Source organism: Anomaloglossus baeobatrachus, chromosome 4 (assembly GCF_048569485.1).
Source record: "Anomaloglossus baeobatrachus isolate aAnoBae1 chromosome 4, aAnoBae1.hap1, whole genome shotgun sequence".
In the NCBI taxonomy this organism is placed as follows: Eukaryota; Metazoa; Chordata; class Amphibia; order Anura; family Aromobatidae; genus Anomaloglossus; species Anomaloglossus baeobatrachus.
The window spans coordinates 201,298,244-201,320,417 of record NC_134356.1 but is presented as its reverse complement, the minus strand read 5'-3'; positions in this window follow the sequence as shown (position 1 = coordinate 201,320,417).

Sequence of the window (22,174 nt, the reverse complement as noted above, 5' to 3'; positions counted from 1 at the left end):
AATGATAAATATTTGCCCTGAGGTAAAAGGCTATCACCAGTCTCCAATTAGGCTTGACATTATATGCCTACTTCTAATCCTTCCATTTTCTAACCTTCCTGACATCTCCTTCTCTGTGTGCGGCACCACAATAACTCCTAGGCAGCAAGCCCGCTGTCTGGGTGTTATACTTGACACCGATCTCTCCTTCACCTCTTATATACAATCTCTTGCCGGCTTCTGTCGCTAGCACCTCAAGAACATCTTTTGAATCCCCCCTTTTCTCACCATGGAAACTGCAAAAACCCTCATTATGGCCCTGATCCATTCCCACTTTGACCACTGTAACTCTCTATTAATTGATCTCCCCCTAACTAGACTCTCTCATTTACAGTCTATCCTTAATGCCAGGGTCACCTATCTGGCTAACCGTTACTCGGGTGCTCCCGCTCTGTGCCAGTCATTGCAGTGGCTGCCCATATATCACAGGATCCAATTCAAATTGCTTGTTTTCACCCACAAAGTTCTCCACAGTGCAGCACCCCCTACATCTCCACCCTCTGTCTATCTTCGTACCCATTCTCAACGCTCTGCAAACGACATACAACTAACATGTACACTAATTCGAACCTCACACTCCCGGATCGAAGACTTCTCCCGAGCTGCACCAGTTCTCTGGAATGCTCTACCCCAGGAAACTAGGACGACTCACAACTTACTTATCTTCACACATTCCCTAAAAACACATCTTTTTAGGGCGGCCAATCACACTCCCTAGCCTCCACGACTTCTTAGAATATAACTCCCCGTCAAACTCCACCGCATCTGAATGCATCTCAAAGCTTTGGCTGACTGGTTCAGGCAGCCTTTATCTATTTATCATTTCTTTAAAATGACTGGATTGTCATTGTAAATAAGCACCTCTACCTTGTCCCCTCACCCCACCTCATTGTAGATTGTAAGCTCTCACAAGTAAGGTTGTCTTTTTTGCTCTGATTATTGTATTTTCTATAACTGTTACTTGTTTGTATATGAACCTCCTGAATTGTAAAGCGCTGCGGAATATGGTGGTGCTATAAAAGTAAAGAATATTATTATAACTGATATAAAGAATTTTAATCCTCATATTTTTCATTTTGCTTCTAACAGTCATTTTTTAATTTTTCTCTTCTACAGAAATACGCAGGATCCATCTAAAAGTAGTTTAGTTTAAAGTTTCTCCTATTACCTGAAGTTTGTTTTACTAGTTATTCTGTACATCGTAGTTAACGCCTGCAATTAGAAGTAGGATCTAAATTACACAAACTGTGGACGGACAAAACGCTTGCAGGGCGTGAGACGCCTCCATTCCTCCCCATTAACAATAGATGTAACAAGCTGGAACAATGGTTCTTGTCATCTTCAGCAATGTGCAATTGGCAGCGGTGCAATTATAACAGATTATTTATAGACTGTGGGAAGTATGCCCTGAAAGTCTCGATGTGCACACATTGATTATTAATAACAATAACGCTCAGAAACACTTTGCACATCTCTTAACCGGTTGTTTTAAATAGGGGGCTCCAGCTCTTCAATGTGAATCTGGGTCAAACCCTACAAGTAACAATTTGGTTTGTGAACGTAATGGTCTATTAATTACTTTGATAGCATTTAGAGATCTCATTAGGTCTTTCGGCTAATTAGCAAACATTATTGTTAAACAGCATTCTACATTATGCGCAATTAGGCACTTCATGCTCGGAAACTTTTCCGAGTGGGAAGAAAAACATGATAAATGACAGGCTTTCGTAGTAAATGATCCATCATTCATTCCTTTATTAATCATAAAAAAATATCTTTTGTGGACAAGACAAAGGAGACTGTTAGAGTTGTCCATCTAGAACAATACATGTCTGATTGAGCAAACCGTATTATTTTATGTAAATAGGAGCAGCACAGTTCTGTTTTTTTATTAACTGTATACTGTCAGGCACGCTTATTAGTTCCCAACCGCAGCCAAGTTTACAGTAAGTTCTTGTGTAAAAATAGAAAAATCATGTCTAATAGTAAAAACTGGACCTTAGGAAATTGAGTAACAAAAAGAGATATCAGAACATAACTACAAACAGTTTCTGCGATGTTTTAGTCTTAAAAGTAAGTCTGATGAAATTACTTTTTATTAAATACAAACCATTCAAATAAAGGCTGAGCTGCAATACCTGGGAACAACCACTGCACAGTATACAGAGACAACATTTTGTCTGCTATATACAATGTTTATGTAACAGATTTTGGATACTCACTAATTTAATATTGATGACTTATCCTAAGGACGGGGGGCAGAAGGCTGTACAGTCATGGCCAAAAGTTTTAAGAATGACACCAAAATTATATTTTCACCTGATCTGTTGCCCTCTGGTTTTTAATTGTGTTTGTCTGATGTTTACATCACATACAGAAATATAATTGCAATCATATTATGAGTACCAAAAGGTTATATTGACAGTTAGAATGAGTTAATGCAGCAAGTCAATATTTTCATTGTTGACCCTTATTCTTCAGGACCTCTGCAATTCTCCCTGGCATGCTCTCAATCAACTTCTGGACCAAATCCTGACTGATAGCTGTCCATTCTTGCATAAGCAATGCTTGCATTTTGCCAGAATTTGTTGGTTTTTGTTTGTCTAGCCGTCTCTTGATTGCCCACAAGTTCTCAATGGGATTAAGATCTGGGGAGTTTCCAGGCCATGGACACAAAATCTCTATGTTTTGTTCCATGAGCCATTTAGTGATCACCTTTGCTTTATGGCAAAGTCCTCCATCATGCTGGAAAAGGCATTGTTGGGCACCAAACTGCTCTTGGACAGTTGGGAGAAGTTGCTCTTGGAGGACATTCTTGTACCATTCTTTATTCATGGCTGTGTTTTTAGGCAACACTGTGAGTGAGCCGATTGCCTTGGCTGAGAAGCAACCCCACACATGAATCGTTTCAGGATGCTTAACAGTTGGCATAAGACAAGACTGGTGGTAGCGCTCACCTCTTCTTCTCCTAATAAGCTGTTTTCAAGATGTCCCAAACAATCAAAAAGGGGATTCATCTGAGAAAATGACTTTACCCCAGTCCTCAGCAGTCCACTCCCTGTACCTTTTGCAGAATATCAGTCGGTCCCTGATGTTTTTTCTGGAGAGAAGTGGCTTCTTTGCTGCCCTCCTTGAAACCAGGCCTTGCTCAAGCAGTCTCCGCCTCACAGTGCGTGTAGAAGCACTCACACCAGCCTGCTGCCATTGCTGAGCTAGCTCGGCACTGCTGGTAGTCCGATCCCGCAGCTGAAACAGTTTTAAGATACGGTCCTGGCGTTTGCTGGTCTTTCTTGGGCGCCCTGGAGCTTTTTTGGCAACAATGGAAGCTCTCGCCTTGAAGTTCTTGATGATGCGATAGATTGTTGACTGAGGTGCAATCTTTGTAGCTGTGATACTCTTCCCTGTTAGGCCATTTTTGTGCAGAGCAATGATGGCTGCACGTGTTTCTTTAGAGATAACCATGGTTAACTGAAGAGAAACAATGATACCAAGCACCAGCCTCCTTTTAAAGTGTCCAGTGGTGTCATTCATACTTAATCATGACTGATTGATCGCCAGCCATGTCCTCATCAACACCCACACCTGTGTTAATGGAACAATCACTAAAACAATGTTAGCTGCTCCTTTTAAGGCAGGAATGCAATGATGTTGAAATGTGTTTTGGGGGTTAAAGTTCACTATCTTAGCCAATATTGACTTTGCAAGTAATTGCTGTTAAGCTGATCACTCTTTATGACATTCTGGAGTATATTCAAATTGCCATTAGAAAAACTTAAGCAGTAGACTTTGTAAAAATTAATATTTGTAGCATTCTCAAAACTTTTGGCCATGACTGTAGGTTCTGTCATTCGGAAGAATCGGGACAGTTATGTGAATGACACTCCGATTAAACTGAAGAATCAGGCCAGTTATACAAATGACACTCCAAGCAAACTCTAGAATCGGACCAGTTATACAAATGACACTCCGATCAAACTCTAGAATCGGGCCAGTTATACAAATGACAATCCGATCAAACTCTAGAATCAGGCCAGTTATACAAATGACACTCCAATCAAATGCTAAAATAAGGCCAGTTATACAAATGACACTCTGATCAAACTCTAGAATTGGGCTTGTTATACAAATGACACTCCGATCAAACTCTAGAATCGGGCAAGTTATACAAATGACACTCCGATCAAACTCTAGAATCGGGCCTGTTATACAAATGACACTCCAATCAAATGCTAGAATAGGGCCAGTTATACAAATGACACTCCGATCAAACTCTGGAATCGGGCCAGTTATACAAATGACACACCGATAAAACTCTAGAATCAGGCCAGATATACAAATTACACTCTGATCAAACTCTAAAATTGGGCCAGTTATGCAAATGACACTCACATCAAACTCTAGAATTAGGCCAGTTAAGCAAATAACACTCTGATCAACCGTTGCTCAGACTTTGATTGGAGTGTCAGCATCATATGATCCAATTCGCTACTGTGATCTGATTTTGCTACTATCCATTCTGTGACAATGCAACATAGATACTTGTATTTTACTCAGCGTTTTTCTGCCAAGAGACGCTTTCGGCGCAGAAATGTGTGCTGCATATATTTAGCATGTGTACATACTCTAATTCAAGCTTTGTGTTCCCATAGAATATCATTGTTCTTGGCAGCATATGCCCTGTTTACACAGGGTGATATGTTGCTGAGAACGATGCTCGTTTGTCAGTTGATTGACATCCTGTTTACACTGGCTAAATATGAGAAAAGAGCCTTCCAAGAAATGTTTTTTCCTGATTATTGACCTGTGTACTATACACCATAAGTATAGGTTACGTATATAACAGTTGGACTCCTGGATAACCCCTTTAACAGATACATATATACAATTTCTCAACCACGTGATATAATTTTGTCAGATATCATAATTTCCTTCAACTCTCACTAGTCTAGAAATGTTAATAAATATTCTCCAATAAAAATACCATGTTTTAAGATGTTAACAGTTTGCTCTATTTGCTATTATCTACTACTAGTGATGAGTGGAGCTGTGGATGTTTGGGTTCACTAGGTTCGTACGGACTTCTGTCTAACGTTCGGTCCGGGTACCCGGACTTTACCCTGACTCAAACCCATGCCAAAACTCCATATAAGTTAATAGAGACCCAAACTTAAGTGCTGTAAAATGGTCATAGTAAAGGCTAATAGGCTTCAAAAGGCAGCAAAGGGGAGTAAAGGTGGTGTCACACACAGCGACGACGACAACGACATCACTGCTAAGTCGCCATTTTCTGTGACATAGCAACGACCTCAACAGTGACGTCGCTGTGTGTGACACATAACAACGATCAGACCCCTGCTGCAAGATCGCTGCTTGCGCTTGAATATTCCAGGTCATTTTTTGATCGCTGCTATCCCGCTGCAGCACATGCATCCTTGTGTTTGACACCACAGCAGCGACGGCCGCGACGACTTTGAAGGCAGTGACGTAGGACTGAAGGCAGGACAAGGGAGTGTTTTTGCGGTGTATTTTACAACGCCCCCACGACTTTGATTGGTGCTCATAACAGTGTTCCGATTGGGTAACTTGCCGAAGGTGTTACAGCGATTTCATTCTTTAAGTTCCATTCTTTGTTCCACGTAGTAGAGTCTCTGTCTGGAGTCGCTAGTGTGTTGTTCTTTTTTGTGTCTTCCTTTGTTTGGCATGGTCACCCAATCAGGCGCCGCTGTAGTGATTACCAATCGGAACAGAGGGGCGTGAAAAAGGCAACGCAAAGGCGCTGTAGCGATCATCAATCGGAACAGAGGGGCATGAAAAGAGGCAACGCAAAACATGTATAGGGGTACACACCACGCCTCTATCAAGGGCTGAGTCATCGCACAGCGACGTGTGTGACACGTCCCAACGACCAGGGCCGTATTTACCATTAGGCACCCGTGGTCCGGTGCCTAGGGCGGCAGATTGTGAGGGGCGGCACCTTCTGGCAGCAAAAAAAAAAAAAAAAAAAAAAAAAAAAAATTTTTTTTTTTTTTTTTTTTTTTTTTTAAATTTTTGTTTTGTGGCCGCCGAGCACAGGGAGCTGATTGACCCCAGAACTGCCGGCGCCTGCACTTCCGGGGTCACAGGCGCGCGCCAATCAGCTCCTTCCTCTGTGCTGCGTCCACTGCTGTGTGGACGTCACATGCAGAGCTCACAGCAGGACGCCGCGGAGGACGCCATGATGGAAGCCGGTGTCAGAAGAGGATACTCACGTGAGCCAGGAAGATGGCGGCGGGCACTGGAGCAGGTAAGTGGATTCATAAGGAGCGTGGGAGTGTCTCTAATGCAGACCGGAGATCTGCGCATGCGGGGGGGGGAGGCGGCAAAGGCAGATACTGGAGGGAGGCAGAGGCTGAGACTGGGGGGAGGCTGGAGGGAGGCAGAGGCTGAGACTGGGGGGAGGCTGGAGGGAGGCAGAGGCTGAGACTGGAGAGAGGCAGAGGCTGAGACTGGGGAGAGGCTGGAGGGAGGCAGAGGCTGAGACTGGAGGGAGGCAGAGGCTGAGACTGTGGGGAGGCTGGAGGGAGGCAGAGGCTGAGACTGGGGGAGGCTGGAGGGAGGCAGAGGCAGAGACTGGGGGGAGGCTGGAGGGAGGCAGAGGCTGAGACTGGGGGGAGGCTGGAGAGAGGTAGAGGCTGAGACTGGGGGGAGGCTGGAGGGAGGCAGAGGCAGAGACTGGGGGGAGGCTGGAGGGAGGCAGAGGCTGAAACTGGGGGGAGGCTGGAGGAAGGCAGAGGCAGAGACTGGGGGGAGGCTGGAGGGAGGCAGAGACTGGAGGGAGGCAGAGGCAGAGACTGGAGGGAGGCAGAGGCTGAGACTGGAGGGAGGCAGAGGCTGAGACTGGGGGGAGGCTGGAGGGAGGCAGAGGCTGAGACTGGAGAGAGGCAGAGGCTGAGACTGGGGGGAGGTTGGAGGGAGGCAGAGGCTGAGACTGGAGGGAGGCAGAGGCTGAGACTGTGGGGAGGCTGGAGGGAGGCAGAGGCTGAGACTGGGGGAGGCTGGAGGGAGGCAGAGGCAGAGACTGGGGGGAGGCTGGAGGGAGGCAGAGGCAGAGACTGGGAAGAGGCTGGAGGGAGACAGAGGCTGAGACTGGGGGGAGGCTGGAGAGAGGCAGAGGCTGAGACTGGGGGGAGGCTGGAGAGAGGCAGAGGCAGAGACTGGGGGGAGGCTGGAGAGAGGCAGAGACTGGGGGGAGGCTGGAGGGAGGCAGAGGCAGAGACTGGGGGGAGGCTGGAGAGAGGCAGAGGCAGAGACTGGGGGGAGGCTGGAGGGAGGCAGAGGCTGAGACTGTGGGGAGGCTGGAGGGAGGCAGAGGCAGAGACTGGGGGAGGCTGGAGGGAGGCAGAGGCAGAGGCTGGGGGGAGGCAGAGGCAGAGACTGGGGGGAGGCTGGAGGGAGGCAGAGGCTGAGACTGGGGGGAGGCTGGAGAGAGGCAGAGGCTGAGACTGGGGGGAGGCTGGAGGGAGGCAGAGGCAGAGACTGGGGGGAGGCTGGAGGGAGGCAGAGGCAGAGACTGGGGGGAGGCTGGAGGGAGGCAGAGGCAGAGACTGGGGGGAGGCTGGAGGGAGGCAGAGGCAGAGACTGGGGGGAGGCTGGAGGGAGGCAGAGGCTGAGACTGGGGGGAGGCTGGAGGGAGGCAGAGGCAGAGACTGGGGGGAGGCTGGAGGGAGGCAGAGGCAGAGACTGGAGGGAGGCAGAGGCTGAGACTGGGGGGAGGCTGGAGGGAGGCAGAGGCAGAGACTGGGGGGAGGCTGGAGGGAGGCTGAGGCTGAGACTGGAGGGAGGCTGAGGCTGAGACTTGAGGGAGGCTGAGGCTGAGACTGGAGGGAGGCTGGAGGGAGGCTGAGGCGGAGACTGGGGCAGGCTGAGGCTGGGGGGAGGCAAAGGCTGAGACTGGGGAAGAGAGGCTGATGCTGAGGGAAGATAGAGGCTGATGCTGGGGGGGAGAGAGGCTGATGCTGGGGGAGTGGGAGAGAGGGGCTAATGCTAGAGACAGAGGACAAGGGATGAGGGATAGTGCAATGACAAAATCGATTGGGTGGGGGGAGTGTAAGGACTCAGAATAAGACGGGGCAGCATTGGGAGCTCATTGTGAAGAAGGGGCAGCATGTGTGGGATCAGTATGGAGTAGAGCAATGTAGGGGAGTCAATATCAAGAGTGGGGTAGTGTGTGTGGGGGGGGGGTCTCAGCATAAGCGTTAGTGTGGTGGTCTTAGCATGAGTGGGGCAACATGAAGGTCTCATTATGGAAAAGAGGAAGGCAGCATTAGGAGCTCATGAAGAGGGACAGCATGCATAGGACATTGTGAGAAGGGGGCAGCATGCATGGGACACTGAGGAGGGGGCAGCATGCATGGGACATTGTGAGGAGGGGGAAGCATGCATGAGACATTGTGAGGAGGGAGCAGCATGCATGGGACATTGTGAGGAAGGAGCAGCATGCATGGGACATTGTGAGGAGGGAGCATCAAGCATGAGACATTGTGCGGAGGGAGCAGCATGCATGGGGCATTGTGAGGAGGGAGCAGCATGCATGGGACATTGTGAGGAGGGAGCAGCATGCATGGGACATTGTGAGGCGGGAGCAGCATACATGAGACATTGTGAGGAGGGGGCAGCATGCATGAGACATTGTGAGGAGGGAGCAGCATTCATGGGACATTGTGAGGAGGGAGCAGCATGCATGGGACATTGTGAGGAGGGGCAGCATGCATGGGACATTGTGAGGAGGGAGCAGCATGCATGGGACATTGTGAAGAGGGGGCAGCATGCATGGGACATTGTGAGGAGAGAGCAGCATGCATGGGACATTGTGAGGAGGGGGAAGCATGCATGGGACATTGTGAGGAGGGGGCAGCATGCATGGGACATTGTGAGGAGGGGGCAGCATGCATGGGATATTGTGAGGAGGGGGCAGCATGCAAGGGACATTGTGAGGAGGGGGCAGCATGCAAGGGACATTGTGAGGAGGGGGCAGCATGCAACGGACATTGTGATGAGGGAGCAGCATGCATGGGACATTGTGAGGAGGGGGCAGCATGCATGGGACATTGTGAGGAGGGGGCAGCATGCATGGGACACTGTGAGGAGGGGGCAGCAAGCATGGGACATTGTGAGAAGGGGGCAGCATGCAAGAGACATTGTGAGGAGGGGGCAGCATGCATGGGACATTGTGAGGAGGGGGCAGCATGCAAGGGACATTGTGAGGAGGGGGCAGCATTCATGGGACATTGTGAGAAGGGGGCAGCATGCATGGGACATTGTGAGGAGGGGGCAGCAAGCATGGGACATTGTGAGGAGGGAGCAGCATGCATGGGACATTGTGACGAGGGAGCAGCATGCATGGGACATTGTGAGGAGGGGGCAGCATGCATGGGACATTGTGAGGAGGGGGCAGCATGCATGGGACATTGTGAGGAGGAGGCAGCATGCATGGGACATTGTGAGGAGGGGGCAGCATGCATGGGACATTGTGAGGAGGGGGCAGCATGCATGGGACATTGTGAGGAGGGGGCAGCATGCATGGCACATTGTCCTCACATCATGCTGCTCCCTCCTCACAATGTACAGATCATATTTCATAATCGAGGAAGGTGTGGTGCATATACAGTAGTTTATAAGGGAGGGCAGTGTGGTGTTTATTAGGGGCAGTGTCACAGTCACAGTATATAAGTGGGGACGATGTGGTGGGAATATTTTATACTCATGCTATGTTTTGATGTGCCTGTGGTGATCCCCATTGGGGGGGGGGGTTTTCGTTTCTTATTGATACTTTTTAAAGTGTGCTACAGAGTAGATCTGCCTTAAACAGATGTCGTGTGCGAAAACTCAGTTTTACGTTGTCACTAAGGGGCGCGACCACTTAAAGTGCCTAGGGCAGCATGAAGGCAAAATACAGCCCTGCCAACGACCGTCGAGGTCGCTATGATCGCTGCTCCGTCGCTGCTTAAAGTTACATGTTTGACAGCTAACTAGCGATCATGTAAGGTCGCTGTTATGTCACAGGAAATGGTAACGTAACAGCGATGTCGTTGTTGTTGTGTGTGAACCCAGCTTAAGAGCAAGACAGTTATAAATACCATGTTTCTTGTCAGATAAGATAAGACTGCTGCACCAGCCCAATGTTTAAACAAAATGAATAGTAACAGTTTCCCCCACTCACCCTCTGTACCAGCATCTGTCATTGGTTGCACAAAGTGTGCTATATTGTAATGTAAAAGTAAAGTAAAATAAAAATAAAATGTATGTGTGGTCCTCCCTATTTTGCTATCCAGCTAAGGTAAGGCAGTGGCTATGGACTGAAATCAGGCTGTAAAGGGGCCAATATCCATGGTTCTTCCCACCCTGATAATAGCAGCTGTTGGCTTTACCTTGGCTGGTTATCAAAAATAGAGGGGACCCCACGTCTTAAATAAATAATTGAAAAAATGGCATGAGTTCCTCCTATTTTTGATAATCAGCCAAGGTAAAGCAGACAATTGGGGCGGATATTATCAGGGTGGAAAGGCCATTCCTATCCAAAAATATAGCAGCCCACAACCGCCTCAGAAGTGCCACATACATTACATGAGCCAATTCTGGCACTTTGCCTGGCTTCTCTCGATTGCCCTGGTGCAGTGGCAATCGAGGTAATGATTTTCGGGGTTGCGGTTTTGTCAGCTGGGTAATATTAACTGCATCAAGCTCAGGGGTTAGTAATGGAGAGGTGCCCACCCTCATTACTAAACCAGCAAATAAAGAGTTAAAAAAACACAGACAAAAGGAAAAAGAGTTTATTTGAAAAAACATTCTTTGACTCCTTCCTTGTTCACCAATTTATTAAAGAAAAAAAACCATGAAGAGCCAAAGTTGTCTATGGAATTAGATGTAATCCAATCATGGGAACCTGAAAGACATAAAAAGAGTGAGGTTAAATAAATAAAAACAAGATACAATCTCTCATTTACCACTTTATTAGCTCCAAAAAACCCCACATTTTTGACGTTCCATTGCGAAGAGCAATTTCACGACGTCCGACAATTTTCTAATGGAGGCTGCTGAGACCCAGGCTCCATAGGTTAATCATGGTTGTTTCTCACGAGTGGTGACATCAGAAGCTTTATATGACCTCATGAAAGGTTACTGATGTAATCACCACAGGACAATGCTGCCTCCCGACAAGAGTGGTGATGACATCAGTAACTTTACATGACCTCACCGCCCTCACTGGGTATCGTGGAGGGCAGCGCCAGACTCGGATTTTCACACAAGCGGTGATGTCAGTAAACGTACTGGCTTTGGTACACTTTGAAAATAACTGAGATACAGTCATATGAAAAAGTTTGGGCACCCCTATTAATGTTAACCTTTTTTCTTTATAACATTTTGGGTTTTTGCAACAGTTATTTCAGTTTCATATATCTAATAACTGATGGACTCAGTAATATTTCTGGATTGAAATGAGGTTTATTGTACTAACAGAAAATGTGCAATCCGCATTTAAACAAAATTTGACCGGTGCAAAAGTATGGGCACCTCAACATGAATGTGAAATTAATATTTTCTAGATCCTCCTTTTGCAAAAATAACAGCCTCCAGTCGCTTCCTGTAGCTTTTAATGAGTTCCTGGATCCTGGATGAAGGTATATTTCACCATTCCTGTTTACAAAACAATTCCAGTTCAGTTAAGTTTGATGGTCGCCGAGCATGGACAGCACGCTTCAAATCATCTCACAGATATTCAATGATATTCAGGTCTGGGGACTGGGATGGCCATTCCAGAACATTGTAATTGTTCCTCTGCATGAATGCCTGAGTACATTTGGATCGGTGTTTTAGATCATTGTCTTGCTGAAATATCCATTCCCTGCGTAACTTCAACTTTGTCACTGATTCTTGCACATTATTGTCAAGAATCTGCTGATACTGAGTTGAATCCATGCGTCCCTCAACTTAAACAAGATTCCCAGTGCCGGCATTGGCCACACAGCCCCAAAGGATGATGGTTGGAACTCCATTCTATGTCTGAACTGGGTGCAAAAAACCTAAAAAACATCACTATGGGGAGATAAGGTATGCACACCAGTGACTATGGAAGGGGAATACATGGAATAGCAGAAACTGCTGTGTGAATACTGACATGAAAAATTCAATAGCTATTTGTAAAAATGAAATGTGAAAAATGGAACCTGCATTACTGCCATGAATATATGAATAAAGAGAAATTTAGCTACTGAATTGATCAATGCAGAAGAGCCCCAACACTACGCCAAAGTATTTCTCTACGTTGGGGTCCCTAGCTTGTGTGTGTCCTCTCATGCAGTTAAAAAACTTACCGTGTATGGGATGCTGAGACCCAGGCTATATATGCGTATAATGTGGATTGGCAATAGGTGTGTATGGGGAGGGTTCACAAACGAAAAACTACTAACATTAAGGAATAACGTTTGGAACTCCATTCTATGTCTGAACTGGGTGCAAAAAACCTAAAAAACATCACTATGGGGAGATAAGGTATGCACACCAGTGACTATGGAAGGGGAATACATGGAATAGCAGAAACTGCTGTGTGAATACTGACATGAAAAATTCAATAGCTATTTGTAAAAATGAAATGTGAAAAATGGAACCTGCATTACTGCCATGAATATATGAATAAAGAGAAATTTAGCTACTGAATTGATCAATGCAGAAGAGCCCCAACACTACGCCAAAGTATTTCTCTACGTTGGGGTCCCTAGCTTGTGTGTGTCCTCTCATGCAGTTAAAAAACTTACCGTGTATGGGATGCTGAGACCCAGGCTATATATGCGTATAATGTGGATTGGCAATAGGTGTGTATGGGGAGGGTTCACAAACGAAAAACTACTAACATTAAGGAATAACGTTTGGAACTCCATTCTATGTCTGAACTGGGTGCAAAAAACCTAAAAAACATCACTATGGGGAGATAAGGTATGCACACCAGTGACTATGGAAGGGGAATACATGGAATAGCAGAAACTGCTGTGTGAATACTGACATGAAAAATTCAATAGCTATTTGTAAAAATGAAATGTGAAAAATGGAACCTGCATTACTGCCATGAATATATGAATAAAGAGAAATTTAGCTACTGAATTGATCAATGCAGAAGAGCCCCAACACTACGCCAAAGTATTTCTCTACGTTGGGGTCCCTAGCTTGTGTGTGTCCTCTCATGCAGTTAAAAAACTTACCGTGTATGGGATGCTGAGACCCAGGCTATATATGCGTATAATGTGGATTGGCAATAGGTGTGTATGGGGAGGGTTCACAAACGAAAAACTACTAACATTAAGGAATAACGTTTGGAACTCCATTCTATGTCTGAACTGGGTGCAAAAAACCTAAAAAACATCACTATGGGGAGATAAGGTATGCACACCAGTGACTATGGAAGGGGAATACATGGAATAGCAGAAACTGCTGTGTGAATACTGACATGAAAAATTCAATAGCTATTTGTAAAAATGAAATGTGAAAAATGGAACCTGCATTACTGCCATGAATATATGAATAAAGAGAAATTTAGCTACTGAATTGATCAATGCAGAAGAGCCCCAACACTACGCCAAAGTATTTCTCTACGTTGGGGTCCCTAGCTTGTGTGTGTCCTCTCATGCAGTTAAAAAACTTACCGTGTATGGGATGCTGAGACCCAGGCTATATATGCGTATAATGTGGATTGGCAATAGGTGTGTATGGGGAGGGTTCACAAACGAAAAACTACTAACATTAAGGAATAACGTTTGGAACTCCATTCTATGTCTGAACTGGGTGCAAAAAACCTAAAAAACATCACTATGGGGAGATAAGGTATGCACACCAGTGACTATGGAAGGGGAATACATGGAATAGCAGAAACTGCTGTGTGAATACTGACATGAAAAATTCAATAGCTATTTGTAAAAATGAAATGTGAAAAATGGAACCTGCATTACTGCCATGAATATATGAATAAAGAGAAATTTAGCTACTGAATTGATCAATGCAGAAGAGCCCCAACACTACGCCAAAGTATTTCTCTACGTTGGGGTCCCTAGCTTGTGTGTGTCCTCTCATGCAGTTAAAAAACTTACCGTGTATGGGATGCTGAGACCCAGGCTATATATGCGTATAATGTGGATTGGGAATAGGTGTGTATGGGGAGGGTTCACAAACGAAAAACTACTAACATTAAGGAATAACGTTTGGAACTCCATTCTATGTCTGAACTGGGTGCAAAAAACCTAAAAAACATCACTATGGGGAGATAAGGTATGCACACCAGTGACTATGGAAGGGGAATACATGGAATAGCAGAAACTGCTGTGTGAATACTGACATGAAAAATTCAATAGCTATTTGTAAAAATGAAATGTGAAAAATGGAACCTGCATTACTGCCATGAATATATGAATAAAGAGAAATTTAGCTACTGAATTGATCAATGCAGAAGAGCCCCAACACTACGCCAAAGTATTTCTCTACGTTGGGGTCCCTAGCTTGTGTGTGTCCTCTCATGCAGTTAAAAAACTTACCGTGTATGGGATGCTGAGACCCAGGCTATATATGCGTATAATGTGGATTGGCAATAGGTGTGTATGGGGAGGGTTCACAAACGAAAAACTACTAACATTAAGGAATAACGTTTGGAACTCCATTCTATGTCTGAACTGGGTGCAAAAAACCTAAAAAACATCACTATGGGGAGATAAGGTATGCACACCAGTGACTATGGAAGGGGAATACATGGAATAGCAGAAACTGCTGTGTGAATACTGACATGAAAAATTCAATAGCTATTTGTAAAAATGAAATGTGAAAAATGGAACCTGCATTACTGCCATGAATATATGAATAAAGAGAAATTTAGCTACTGAATTGATCAATGCAGAAGAGCCCCAACACTACGCCAAAGTATTTCTCTACGTTGGGGTCCCTAGCTTGTGTGTGTCCTCTCATGCAGTTAAAAAACTTACCGTGTATGGGATGCTGAGACCCAGGCTATATATGCGTATAATGTGGATTGGCAATAGGTGTGTATGGGGAGGGTTCACAAACGAAAAACTACTAACATTAAGGAATAACGTTTGGAACTCCATTCTATGTCTGAACTGGGTGCAAAAAACCTAAAAAACATCACTATGGGGAGATAAGGTATGCACACCAGTGACTATGGAAGGGGAATACATGGAATAGCAGAAACTGCTGTGTGAATACTGACATGAAAAATTCAATAGCTATTTGTAAAAATGAAATGTGAAAAATGGAACCTGCATTACTGCCATGAATATATGAATAAAGAGAAATTTAGCTACTGAATTGATCAATGCAGAAGAGCCCCAACACTACGCCAAAGTATTTCTCTACGTTGGGGTCCCTAGCTTGTGTGTGTCCTCTCATGCAGTTAAAAAACTTACCGTGTATGGGATGCTGAGACCCAGGCTATATATGCGTATAATGTGGATTGGCAATAGGTGTGTATGGGGAGGGTTCACAAACGAAAAACTACTAACATTAAGGAATAACGTTTGGAACTCCATTCTATGTCTGAACTGGGTGCAAAAAACCTAAAAAACATCACTATGGGGAGATAAGGTATGCACACCAGTGACTATGGAAGGGGAATACATGGAATAGCAGAAACTGCTGTGTGAATACTGACATGAAAAATTCAATAGCTATTTGTAAAAATGAAATGTGAAAAATGGAACCTGCATTACTGCCATGAATATATGAATAAAGAGAAATTTAGCTACTGAATTGATCAATGCAGAAGAGCCCCAACACTACGCCAAAGTATTTCTCTACGTTGGGGTCCCTAGCTTGTGTGTGTCCTCTCATGCAGTTAAAAAACTTACCGTGTATGGGATGCTGAGACCCAGGCTATATATGCGTATAATGTGGATTGGCAATAGGTGTGTATGGGGAGGGTTCACAAACGAAAAACTACTAACATTAAGGAATAACGTTTGGAACTCCATTCTATGTCTGAACTGGGTGCAAAAAACCTAAAAAACATCACTGTGGGGAGATAAGGTATGCACACCAGTGACTATGGAAGGGGAATACATGGAATAGCAGAAACTGCTGTGTGAATACTGACATGAAAAATTCAATAGCTATTTGTAAAAATGAAATGTGAAAAATGGAACCTGCATTACTGCCATGAATATATGAATAAAGAGAAATTTAGCTACTGAATTGATCAATGCAGAAGAGCCCCAACACTACGCCAAAGTATTTCTCTACGTTGGGGTCCCTAGCTTGTGTGTGTCCTCTCATGCAGTTAAAAAACTTACCGTGTATGGGATGCTGAGACCCAGGCTATATATGCGTATAATGTGGATTGGCAATAGGTGTGTATGGGGAGGGTTCACAAACGAAAAACTACTAACATTAAGGAATAACGTTTGGAACTCCATTCTATGTCTGAACTGGGTGCAAAAAACCTAAAAAACATCACTATGGGGAGATAAGGTATGCACACCAGTGACTATGGAAGGGGAATACATGGAATAGCAGAAACTGCTGTGTGAATACTGACATGAAAAATTCAATAGCTATTTGTAAAAATGAAATGTGAAAAATGGAACCTGCATTACTGCCATGAATATATGAATAAAGAGAAATTTAGCTACTGAATTGATCAATGCAGAAGAGCCCCAACACTACGCCAAAGTATTTCTCTACGTTGGGGTCCCTAGCTTGTGTGTGTCCTCTCATGCAGTTAAAAAACTTACCGTGTATGGGATGCTGAGACCCAGGCTATATATGCGTATAATGTGGATTGGCAATAGGTGTGTATGGGGAGGGTTCACAAACGAAAAACTACTAACATTAAGGAATAACGTTTGGAACTCCATTCTATGTCTGAACTGGGTGCAAAAAACCTAAAAAACATCACTATGGGGAGATAAGGTATGCACACCAGTGACTATGGAAGGGGAATACATGGAATAGCAGAAACTGCTGTGTGAATACTGACATGAAAAATTCAATAGCTATTTGTAAAAATGAAATGTGAAAAATGGAACCTGCATTACTGCCATGAATATATGAATAAAGAGAAATTTAGCTACTGAATTGATCAATGCAGAAGAGCCCCAACACTACGCCAAAGTATTTCTCTACGTTGGGGTCCCTAGCTTGTGTGTGTCCTCTCATGCAGTTAAAAAACTTACCGTGTATGGGATGCTGAGACCCAGGCTATATATGCGTATAATGTGGATTGGCAATAGGTGTGTATGGGGAGGGTTCACAAACGAAAAACTACTAACATTAAGGAATAACGTTTGGAACTCCATTCTATGTCTTTATTCATATATTCATGGCAGTAATGCAGGTTCCATTTTTCACATTTCATTTTTACAAATAGCTATTGAATTTTTCATGTCAGTATTCACACAGCAGTTTCTGCTATTCCATGTATTCCCCTTCCATAGTCACTGGTGTGCATACCTTATCTCCCCATAGTGATGTTTTTTAGGTTTTTTGCACCCAGTTCAGACATAGAATGGAGTTCCAAACGTTATTCCTTAATGTTAGTAGTTTTTCGTTTGTGAACCCTCCCCATACACACCTATTGCCAATCCACATTATACGCATATATAGCCTGGGTCTCAGCATCCCATACACGGTAAGTTTTTTAACTGCATGAGAGGACACACACAAGCTAGGGACCCCAACGTAGAGAAATACTTTGGCGTAGTGTTGGGGCTCTTCTGCATTGATCAATTCAGTAGCTAAATTTCTCTTTATTCATATATTCATGGCAGTAATGCAGGTTCCATTTTTCACATTTCATTTTTACAAATAGCTATTGAATTTTTCATGTCAGTATTCACACAGCAGTTTCTGCTATTCCATGTATTCCCCTTCCATAGTCACTGGTGTGCATACCTTATCTCCCCATAGTGATGTTTTTTAGGTTTTTTGCACCCAGTTCAGACATAGAATGGAGTTCCAAACGTTATTCCTTAATGTTAGTAGTTTTTCGTTTGTGAACCCTCCCCATACACACCTATTGCCAATCCACATTATACGCATATATAGCCTGGGTCTCAGCATCCCATACACGGTAAGTTTTTTAACTGCATGAGAGGACACACACAAGCTAGGGACCCCAACGTAGAGAAATACTTTGGCGTAGTGTTGGGGCTCTTCTGCATTGATCAATTCAGTAGCTAAATTTCTCTTTATTCATATATTCATGGCAGTAATGCAGGTTCCATTTTTCACATTTCATTTTTACAAATAGCTATTGAATTTTTCATGTCAGTATTCACACAGCAGTTTCTGCTATTCCATGTATTCCCCTTCCATAGTCACTGGTGTGCATACCTTATCTCCCCATAGTGATGTTTTTTAGGTTTTTTGCACCCAGTTCAGACATAGAATGGAGTTCCAAACGTTATTCCTTAATGTTAGTAGTTTTTCGTTTGTGAACCTTCCTCATACACACCTATTGCCAATCCACATTATACGCATATATAGCCTGGGTCTCAGCATCCCATACACGGTAAGTTTTTTAACTGCATGAGAGGACACACACAAGCTAGGGACCCCAACGTAGAGAAATACTTTGGCGTAGTGTTGGGGCTCTTCTGCATTGATCAATTCAGTAGCTAAATTTCTCTTTATTCATATATTCATGGCAGTAATGCAGGTTCCATTTTTCACATTTCATTTTTACAAATAGCTATTGAATTTTTCATGTCAGTATTCACACAGCAGTTTCTGCTATTCCATGTATTCCCCTTCCATAGTCACTGGTGTGCATACCTTATCTCCCCATAGTGATGTTTTTTAGGTTTTTTGCACCCAGTTCAGACATAGAATGGAGTTCCAAACGTTATTCCTTAATGTTAGTAGTTTTTCGTTTGTAAACCCTCCCCATACACACCTATTGCCAATCCACATTATACGCATATATAGCCTGGGTCTCAGCATCCCATACACGGTAAGTTTTTTAACTGCATGAGAGGACACACACAAGCTAGGGACCCCAACGTAGAGAAATACTTTGGCGTAGTGTTGGGGCTCTTCTGCATTGATCAATTCAGTAGCTAAATTTCTCTTTATTCATATATTCATGGCAGTAATGCAGGTTCCATTTTTCACATTTCATTTTTACAAATAGCTATTGAATTTTTCATGTCAGTATTCACACAGCAGTTTCTGCTATTCCATGTATTCCCCTTCCATAGTCACTGGTGTGCATACCTTATCTCCCCATAGTGATGTTTTTTAGGGTTTTTGCACCCAGTTCAGACATAGAATGGAGTTCCAAACGTTATTCCTTAATGTTAGTAGTTTTTCGTTTGTGAACCCTCCCCATACACACCTATTGCCAATCCACATTATACGCATATATAGCCTGGGTCTCAGCATCCCATACACGGTAAGTTTTTTAACTGCATGAGAGGACACACACAAGCTAGGGACCCCAACGTAGAGAAATACTTGGCGTAGTGTTGGGGCTCTTCTGCATTGATCAATTCAGTAGCTAAATTTCTCTTTATTCATATATTCATGGCAGTAATGCAGGTTCCATTTTTCACATTTCATTTTTACAAATAGCTATTGAATTTTTCATGTCAGTATTCACACAGCAGTTTCTGCTATTCCATGTATTCCCCTTCCATAGTCACTGGTGTGCATACCTTATCTCCCCATAGTGATGTTTTTTAGGTTTTTTGCACCCAGTTCAGACATAGAATGGAGTTCCAAACGTTATTCCTTAATGTTAGTAGTTTTTCGTTTGTGAACCCTCCCCATACACACCTATTGCCAATCCACATTATACGCATATATAGCCTGGGTCTCAGCATCCCATACACGGTAAGTTTTTTAACTGCATGAGAGGACACACACAAGCTAGGGACCCCAACGTAGAGAAATACTTTGGCGTAGTGTTGGGGCTCTTCTGCATTGATCAATTCAGTAGCTAAATTTCTCTTTATTCATATATTCATGGCAGTAATGCAGGTTCCATTTTTCACATTTCATTTTTACAAATAGCTATTGAATTTTTCATGTCAGTATTCACACAGCAGTTTCTGCTATTCCATGTATTCCCCTTCCATAGTCACTGGTGTGCATACCTTATCTCCCCATAGTGATGTTTTTTAGGTTTTTTGCACCCAGTTCAGACATAGAATGGAGTTCCAAACGTTATTCCTTAATGTTAGTAGTTTTTCGTTTGTGAACCCTCCCCATACACACCTATTGCCAATCCACATTATACGCATATATAGCCTGGGTCTCAGCATCCCATACACGGTAAGTTTTTTAACTGCATGAGAGGACACACACAAGCTAGGGACCCCAACGTAGAGAAATACTTTGGCGTAGTGTTGGGGCTCTTCTGCATTGATCAATTCAGTAGCTAAATTTCTCTTTATTCATATATTCATGGCAGTAATGCAGGTTCCATTTTTCACATTTCATTTTTACAAATAGCTATTGAATTTTTCATGTCAGTATTCACACAGCAGTTTCTGCTATTCCATGTATTCCCCTTCCATAGTCACTGGTGTGCATACCTTATCTCCCCATAGTGATGTTTTTTAGGTTTTTTGCACCCAGTTCAGACATAGAATGGAGTTCCAAACGTTATTCCTTAATGTTAGTAGTTTTTCGTTTGTGAACCCTCCCCATACACACCTATTGCCAATCCACATTATACGCATATATAGCCTGGGTCTCAGCATCCCATACACGGTAAGTTTTTTAACTGCATGAGAGGACACACACAAGCTAGGGACCCCAACGTAAAGAAATACTTTGGCGTAGTGTTGGGGCTCTTCTGCATTGATCAATTCAGTAGCTAAATTTCTCTTTATTCATATATTCATGGCAGTAATGCAGGTTCCATTTTTCACATTTCATTTTTACAAATAGCTATTGAATTTTTCATGTCAGTATTCACACAGCAGTTTCTGCTATTCCATGTATTCCCCTTCCATAGTCACTGGTGTGCATACCTTATCTCCCCATAGTGATGTTTTTTAGGTTTTTTGCACCCAGTTCAGACATAGAATGGAGTTCCAAACGTTATTCCTTAATGTTAGTAGTTTTTCGTTTGTGAACCCTCCCCATACACACCTATTGCCAATCCACATTATACGCATATATAGCCTGGGTCTCAGCATCCCATACACGGTAAGTTTTTTAACTGCATGAGAGGACACACACAAGCTAGGGACCCCAACGTAGAGAAATACTTTGGCGTAGTGTTGGGGCTCTTCTGCATTGATCAATTCAGTAGCTAAATTTCTCTTTATTCATATATTCATGGCAGTAATGCAGGTTCCATTTTTCACATTTCATTTTTACAAATAGCTATTGAATTTTTCATGTCAGTATTCACACAGCAGTTTCTGCTATTCCATGTATTCCCCTTCCATAGTCACTGGTGTGCATACCTTATCTCCCCATAGTGATGTTTTTTAGTTTTTTTGCACCCAGTTCAGACATAGAATGGAGTTCCAAACGTTATTCCTTAATGTTAGTAGTTTTTCGTTTGTGAACCCTCCCCATACACACCTATTGCCAATCCACATTATACGCATATATAGCCTGGGTCTCAGCATCCCATACACGGTAAGTTTTTTAACTGCATGAGAGGACACACACAAGCTAGGGACCCCAACGTAGAGAAATACTTTGGCGTAGTGTTGGGGCTCTTCTGCATTGATCAATTCAGTAGCTAAATTTCTCTTTATTCATATATTCATGGCAGTAATGCAGGTTCCATTTTTCACATTTCATTTTTACAAATAGCTATTGAATTTTTCATGTCAGTATTCACACAGCAGTTTCTGCTATTCCATGTATTCCCCTTCCATAGTCACTGGTGTGCATACCTTATCTCCCCATACCAAAGGATGATGGAACCGCCACCAAATTTCACTGTGGATAGCAAGTGCTTTTCTTGGAATGCCGTGTTTTTTTGCCTCCATGCATAACGCCTTTTTGTATGACCAAACAACTCAATCTTTGTTTCATCAGGCCACAGGACCTTCTTCCAAAATGTAACTGGTTTGTCCAAATGTGCTTTTGCATACCTCAGGCGACTCTGTTTGTGGCGTGCTTGCAGAAACGGCTTCTTTTG